Consider the following 8,335-nt stretch of genomic DNA (forward strand, 5'->3'; position numbering starts at 1 on the left):
GCATGTCTTGGCAACTCATAAATTTAAGGAAATGATTCAAACACTTCATGAACCCATCAAATTCTTGGTGTTAGGAAAAGTAGACTTGAGTCTGACCCATTTAATGATCATTTTAAAGCTTCTTCATTGCATCCTGACTTCTCTTTGTGACAGGCTGAAGTTCTTGAACCTACGTATCAGGCGCATCAAGTTTCATTTGCTCATACTGCCAGTTTATTTTTTTTTTAAAGCTTAAATGATAGTTTAAATGTTATAGAAGGTTGCACGAAACGTTTAAATGCTGTCCCAACAATAAATCAATAGTCTTCGTTTGCTTTTTGTTTGGGGCCTGTTATAAATTTGAGTTTCTGAACTGTCTGTTACCTCTCTGTTTTTGTTCTATGTCAGCTTCCAACTCACCTCTACCCATGTGCAGCACCAGGGAGGAGCTTTGTGGTGCTTTAGCTACCCCCAGGGTAGCCATAGCACTCCCAGTGAATTTATGTATTTTTATTTAGAATTAAATTTTTAATGGGTGAATACTAGAATTTAGAATTAGGAAAATCAATAAAATTGTTAATAAAACAAGAGGATTACTTTTAAGACAACAAGCGTATAGCCAACACAGGTGTTTCAGCCAATGGATGCTGCAAACATTGAATTTTGACTCCAGATACTAACAGCACATTTGTTCTCGTCTTAATGTAGTGATATCATAATGGATCATTTTGTATAACCGTCCACATTATGTTCACAGATGTGTTTATGTAGAATGGCTTGTGACGCTTACATTTTTATCCCATCACCTGCATTCTCTCTCTGTGTTTAACACAGAATGCCATTGCAACTGTCAGAATGGTTACTGTGTGTGTGTCTGGGGTGTTGCTGTAGAAATGTAACTGTGGCGAATTCGACAAATTAATGGGAAACCCTAAAAATGATTAGGTCTCTCTGTCTTGATCATTGTTTACAGTATGTTAGAAATGCTATAGCTGTTGATTGTGGAAAGAGTCAATCCCAGGTTTAGTCCGGCATGCAGTGGTTTGCAGGGATCTCCACAGGAAACTGTTTACCATACATGTGAGGCAGTTCACACAGCTGTATGGCTGCTTTGTGGACTTTGAAATGTTTTTGTAATCTGGATTACATTTCTCCAGATACATTGCAGGCCAAATGCCCAATTATGCTCTTTCATCCATGTTAGATCCAGGGATGGTGTGGGGTAGTTTAAAAAAAAAAAATCAGTGTCCTTTCTGCCCTGACCGAAAGGCTTGCGGTTTTACTCCCAGTTCCTGGAGCGTGTTAGAGGTGTGGGGACAGGCTAGAGGACCTTGAGCAGTTCCATCAAGAAGCAGTTCTACAGGCTCCTGAGACAACTAAATAAGGTTTACATTGACATTTTGTTAAACAACCATAATTCCTACCGTTATACACAGTGTGACTGTTATGTTTAAAAAACAAACAAACAGCAAAATGTATTAATAACAAGCCTTTAATGGATATTTAGTTACTGCTCCTGTTGTTTTTGTAGAAGTTTTAAAAAATTATACTTCATTATAGCTATTGTATATGAACAGAATTATAAAGGATTATTAAGACAGCCCAAATATTCAAACCAAAAGGCAAAATTTCTAACTTATGAGAATATCAGCAGCAATGACAGATTCTGCAAAAAATGAAAAAGGTATTTAATGAATCTAATGATCCCAAGAGCCTGAGTAGCAGAGAAGGTTTCGTTTTAGGGGCCTGATCAGATCACTGAGGATCTTGTGTTGCCTAGAATGTGTCTGTTCAGCCTGGATCACATTTTCACATGCCTGTTCTATGGATGAATGGCTGTTCTGGCTAATTGCCTTCCATTGCTTTTATGGTGCAAGTAAACTGCCGAAACTGAGCCCTGGTTGTCGAGCAGAAAGCTTTTCATAACAGCAACAGCCTGTCATTTTGATGCACTGCAGCCATTAAAGGCATGCAAGGCAGGTTTATTTATATAGCACATTTCATACACAAGGTGCATTACAACAAAAAAAAGTATAAAAGTTGATTTAAATAAAAAACGCTAGCAAAAATAATTTAAAACTAGTGTATTAATTAGATTAGTTATAAAGATAACAATAGAATCAAGCAAAAATGATGGATGTAAGGTGTGTGTGTGTGTGTGTGTGTGAATTGTAAAGCAACCTTGGGTTCCTTGAAAGGCACTATATAAATACAACTTCATTCATTCTTTCATTCATAAAACAAATGAAAATGATATTTTGAAGTGTTGCAGAAATTTGAAATTATAGTGTTATTTTTTTGCAGCTGTATGGAAAAGCCGAGAACGACTACGTCATCATTTTGAATAACTACATCTACAATGATATGGTTCTTGTAGCTACTTGTGTAGGAGAATAGACTATCCATTAAAAACAGGTAAATATTATCAAAAATTACTCTATAAAGCACCGTGAAGCAAGGGAGCAAGAACACTCGAAGCCTTTCCTTGGGCTTTTAAAGTGATATGAGTTAGACTCAAGGGCCTGTTTTAGAGTGATGGGCTTGGAAGCCTTAAGAACATCTCAATCCGAACCTCATAGCAACTCATATGGTAGTGGCAAACTGAAATAGAGTTCGTTTGTCATGGAGCAGATTTAAGATACACCCTCTCCTGTTGGACCCATGTGAGAAAGCAATAAATCTGCCTTCCAAAACCCTCCAGATCCAAGCGGCTTGATTCCAAGGTATGTCAGAATCTGGTCCAAATATGCTGCTCTTCCTCCTGCTAATCTGTCTGGATAATGCTTGCATGAGATTTTGCTTGCTTGCTATTGGCCATCTCCACCATGAGATAAACTGAAGCAGCTGTGCACAGGGCTTGACCCATCATCCTGCAGACAGATGCATAAATATGACCATCAGGACCCCTCATTTAGACTGTGTAACACCTGAGCTGCTACAAAGATCTACAAATACAAAGCCTGATTCAGCCAATACTAGGTCAAACCCAACAGGACATTCCAGCCCAAGGCATGGCAGAAGAAGGCAATAGGTCCTGCTTACTATGGGTTCCCCTTTTTGTTTTGTGGTGACTTTACTAGCTGTATTGGTGCTTCTTTCATGGTAATTAAGTTGTGGGAAAGGGCACGGTCATTTAGTAAGAAACAGTGGAGTGGAGAGCAGACACCTCAGACAGCACTACTGTAGTTTGTCAACAAACCTATGACGGCACTAGTAGGTCAATTTTTAAATGTTTGTTTGTTTAATCAAATAAATAAATAAACAGTGTTCATGGTGGACCTAGCATTTATCCTGAATTAAATTGTCAAGATTCCTCATGTATCAGGGATTTGTGGTCAGGCCAGACTTCACCCCACCCACCCCACCTGAGAGGTCAGAGGAGCCTAATATGCTGCTGTTTTTTGTTTTGTTTTGTATTGTTTTACAGTGTCTGCTGAACCACTTGGCGAGGTGGACCATGGTCTGTTTATTTTACAGGTAGTTTTGAAGGCCTGGCTAGCTGACTGAGTAGAGGGGGAAACCAAGCAGCTGTAAAGGCTGCCAGGCCCCTGCGGATGTGCTCACGGTGAGGCTGTTGAGCAGACCACACTAAATCAGCCAGCCCCTCTTGTACTTGCTCTCCGGTCTCCATGGTGATTTGCTCCGATCACTTCGGCTGTGCCAGGTCTAGTTCTTCTTCTGCTCTGGAGTTTCCTGCTTCCTCCTCTGGGCAATGGATCAGTACAGAACCCTGCGGTTTACTCAGTGGGATTCTCCTTCAGCAGTCCTTGGAATAACGAGAAGGCGACGTCTGCCTTGGGGTTTCAGCTGCCTTGGGATTTCAGTAATTACCTAAAACCTTGGCCTGCCCCCCCAGTAACATGGGCTTTAAAACGAGAGCTAAAAGCACAAGAAGCAATTCCTTTCTAGTATTTAACACTTCATTGGAAGAGAGAATTCCAAATAAGGAACTTCAGAACAACTCCATGTATTAGCCTTATTCATATCCAAATCTTTTAAAGTGTAAAACAAATAACATTTTAGGGAGGAAGTCATTACGGTGTAGATTGCTATCTTAATTTAAGTTGACAACACTTAGGATATTTTAACCTTTCTCTCCTTTTGAGAAATCTAATTACTTAATAAAGACTAATCTGAGATTAGTGAGTTGTTTCTGCTCAGCCTGAACATCTTAACACTGTTATGACAAGAGCTCATCAAATAAACACCTACTTTATGAGATGACCTTTGAAATTGTGTATTGGACATCTGATTAATGCTGCAATTAAAAAGTAGTTTGCTACGGTAGAAATAGCATCCAGATGTCCTGCTGAGAAGAACCAGATCTGAGTCTGGTGTGAAATGGAGTCTAAAGCCCACTCGAGTGTAGCCTCCTCTCTGTAGCTTTATTTCCATTTTGCAGAAACATTTTGTGATTTCAGTCTTTTTTTTTTTCCTGCCATGTTCCTGTTTGAGATTTACTTAAAAATATGTGATGAACTTACATTGTTTGTTTAATTTCGTTTTAGTGATTAGAGAAACATGGCCCAGGATTTTCTGTTGATATTCCAGCATCCTTATCTACATATAACTGATTTTACCATTATAGCCATCAGGCCACTGTTATTATGGGGTGGTTTAGTATTTTTCCCATTGTCTACAGTGTGATATATCATTCCTGTGTTTTATAAATGAGTACTATTTACACGGGCTTTGTTTCCTGGCACTGAAAAGCATTTTTACAAACTTCATGAAGAATGGAGATGTGCACAGAACACAACATACACAAGACTTGCCCTTAAAAGCAGTCCTTCAGCAAGCAATTGGATCTCTGGGGGGCCACACTACCTTTTCAGTGTACCACTTACGATTCAGTTTGGCTGTCTCTTATGAGCAGAAGGGTGATCAAAGACTGCAGCATCTTTCGTGTAGACTCCAGGAGAAATCTCACCCCCTTCACACTTGGCTCGTGGCCTCAGTTTCAAAGCACTTCATTTACCTTGTTTTGGGGACTTTGCTTTTATCACCTGCTTAGTAAATCCCTTGCTGACATCGCAGGCTTGCTTGAGTGTGCTACCTAGTGGTGTGTAACCATGACATGCTTGGCACATTGTGGTTAGTGTATTTGCTCCCTGTAAGACCTGATCTTGCTTCACATCTCCTGGCTTCTGCTCTGTTCTGACGCATAGTGAGAAAACTGATTGGACTGATCCGAGAGCAGCTCTACATGCATCACACAGGTGGTTGAGGTTGCCTTCTAATCCATGTCATACTGTCCCAATCCCAAATGTATGTGCATGTACTAGACCCCTGGGATGTTTGGAGAGACTCTAAACTTTGTGTGAGGTGCTGAAAGATACACAAGAAAAAGCCCCCTAAGCTTGAGGAGGCATGTACAATGAAAACAACTGAGAGCAGCAAATCCATGCTCTAGCCAACCACAGGGCTTTTGTGTATATGGAAACTGAAATAATTATGATAGTACACATAAAAAACTGTGATGGTTCGGGGACTGTTTATTCCAGTGCTGGCTATTATCATGAAAGGCCTGCTAGGAGGGATATGACTAGTGTGATAAATTTCTCATGCTGGTGTGTGGTCTACTCTGCGCATGAGTGTATGACATCACCAAAACTCTGCTTGGTGGTTAGACAAAGGTTTGTTTTTTAAACAAATTTATTAGTTAAGTAAAGTATTTACAAAATTCTCTGAAAGTGTTCTTAAATGCCATATTGGATCTTGACCTAAAGTATGTTTGTTTAATTTTTTCCTTTCTCTGTATTAGCAAAATTGGAGAAGGTTGCACTATCTGATCAATTGCACGCACTATAGGCATTGGGTCACCAACATGGTTTGCCAGGACCAAAAGGTGTTTACTTCAGGGCCAATAGTGAGGTGGTGGGCCGGGACAAGGCCATTAACGGGGGGTTGGGGGGCTTGACGTGGCTCGAGATGGCAGGCAACAAAGAACAAAGAGCCTTAAAGGGAGGGAAAAGTGGGGGTTAAGAAGAGGAGGGAAAAACGCCTATTGAAAAGTACTTTTAGCTGAGAGAGAGGGATGAAGCTTACCAGACGGCCCTCTCCTGTGCCCCCGTAGATGGAGCAGTCCGGTCCTCCTTTGCTCAATGGCCTTATTCATGACCAGGGCTGTTGGCTGCAGGAATGCAGCTGTAGCAGATATTACCTTGGACTCGACTCACCGCTGTACAGCAGTAATTCCAGCACTAGGAATTTATATACATAATGACATTATTAACTTAGCCTACCCTAAAGACTCAGTTCTCAGGGTCTTCTGTAGGAATTTATATGCATAATGACATTATTAACCTGGCCTGTGTTAAAAACAGGTCTTATGGACTCCTGTAACTACAAAGCAGGCCTTTACTACTGCTGCTGCAGAGGTCATTGAAAATCAGTGTATAAAGTCTGCAACATTTAACTGTGTTACCTTTTAGTTAATTAAGTCATAAGGTGGCCAAGGAACTCCTTTTGATAAATTGTGATTGTGGCTTTGGGTTCTAGCTGAAAGTATAGTTCAGACAGACTACTACCTTCCCAGGAGTTTTTGCACTCCTCAGTGGGCCTGGGTATCTTCAATTAGTTGAATGCTTAGTTCAATGCTTATGTTTATTGAAAGTAAGAGTAGTGGGAAGGAGAAGAGATGTGGTGATGTTAGTGGTTCAGGGCCTTTTAAGTTTAATTGCAGTTGTTCACAGACAGTAAAGACTTCCTCTGGTGACTTCTGGACCATAAATGCTTTCCTACAACTTCAGCCTTGTGATTTCTTTCCCCTCATTCATAATTCAGTAACACCATGTCCGAATGTGGCATGTGGTATTCTGGTTTAGGCAGGATGAAATCGGAGGAAAGGGGCCTTATCCAATTTGAGTCTGGGGTTATTAAATTCAGGGAGGGATGATTTAAGGAGTAAAAGAGTGAGTTAAAAGTGATGTAAATCTGTTTTACATACATGTGTTTCTGAATGTACATCTTAAATCTGTTAACCTATAAATGTTTAATCTATGTTTGTTTATGGTGATGGGATGAGAGAAATTGGATTGAGATTAACATGCTATATTTCAGTATGACCCCTTTAAAAAAAAAAATCATTTCTGTTTTCCCAGACCATTCTGCATTTATGGACAAGGAAAAGTTTGTGTGTGTGTGTGTGTGTGTGTGTGTGTGTGTGTGTGTGTGTGTTCTCAAATTTCATGATCAGTAAAGAAAAGGTAGAATGGAAGTGCGTCAAGGAACAGCTCCAGAGGGGAGCCTAGCAGTGGTTCTGCTTTCTCTGTATGCTTGCATATGTATGGTCTTGAGACTGTATTAAGCGCCACATAAGTGGTTGTTTGTTTAGCATTGCTGTTTCTTTAAACAACTTAGTAAGTTGTTTGTGTAAACTCAGCACTACATTTAGAAAGATGTATAAGCGGATTAAGTGAAATAAGGGATCATGCACGGTGTATTTAGTCACAAAATACAAATAAAGCCAAATCATTTACTGGCTCCAAACCCCAGTCTATGGTAAAATAGTACAACAGTAAAACAGTATAACCAAGATGAGTATAACAAAAGTCTGTTTCCTGTATTTTACCCATGTTCAATTTAAAAACATGTTCATCTTCTTACCAGTATCAAAAATAACTTTGACACCCTAAGTTGGCATTTCATTAATGAATCTTTGTGTCATAGTGCTGACATCATGCCAGCATCGCGCCCATGTTATCAGACAAAAGAATCTACCCAGGTCAAGGATCTTAGGCTAAGAAGAGAAAATACCAGGCATAATCTCCTCACACATCTGCTGAACACATGGCATTGCCACGGCACAGGGAGCAGGCGATCAGGCTCGCACAGAAAGTAGCACAAGCACTGTGCAACCCTAGGACTGATTTACCGCTTATGAGGAGCCAGAGATTTAAATAAGTCATAGAGATGTGTCCCAAACAAGCACAATGTATAGATTTGATGAAACTGAGGGCCTCCTTCAAAATCCATCTGCATTGTGAGGCTTTCCCACTTAAAATGAGTATTTCAACAATTGATAGATAACGATTGATTTCCAATTAAGAGTTGTATACTTTCTGTAGTTTCAAAGGGTTATTTTGTGTGTATGTATAGCAATGTTCCAAGTACTGTATACAAGAACTTTTAATTTTGATGCCCTCCATGTTGAACATGACTGTTACTCTTTATACAGAACCCTTTACTTGAGCTCTCTGTGTTACTGTGTGTGAATCTCAAGAGGCTGTAGTGGACAACATATGGCTTTGGGATGGCAAGCATGCTGGCATCCTCTCTTGCTTTTCCCCATGATTGACCCTTCTAGCTTCTCTGTAGTCACGCAGTTCTGGTTTGTATTAGTTTGCTCTAGTCC

General features: G+C 40.0%; 1 protein-coding gene and 1 long non-coding RNA gene across 4 annotated transcripts in view; one reads left to right on the top strand and one right to left on the bottom strand.

Annotated features, from left to right (window-relative positions):
• ror2 (receptor tyrosine kinase-like orphan receptor 2) overlaps nucleotides 1-8,335 on the top strand; it is a 60,535-nt gene that overhangs the window by 13,025 nt on the left and 39,175 nt on the right. The gene's annotated exons all lie outside the window — the stretch shown is intronic.
• Nucleotides 5,496-8,335, bottom strand: part of LOC145652421 (uncharacterized) — an 11,529-nt gene continuing 8,689 nt past the window's right edge. Inside the window, exons 2-3 of the long non-coding RNA XR_014118723.1 lie at nucleotides 6,028-6,182; nucleotides 5,496-5,936 (exon numbers count right to left, since the gene is read on the bottom strand). This is a non-coding gene — a long non-coding RNA (uncharacterized LOC145652421). The remainder of the gene's footprint in view (nucleotides 5,937-6,027; nucleotides 6,183-8,335) is intronic.

Source organism: Electrophorus electricus, chromosome 19, assembly GCF_041902795.1.
Source record: "Electrophorus electricus isolate QZ-2024a chromosome 19, ASM4190279v1, whole genome shotgun sequence".
Classification (NCBI taxonomy): domain Eukaryota; kingdom Metazoa; phylum Chordata; class Actinopteri; order Gymnotiformes; family Gymnotidae; genus Electrophorus; species Electrophorus electricus.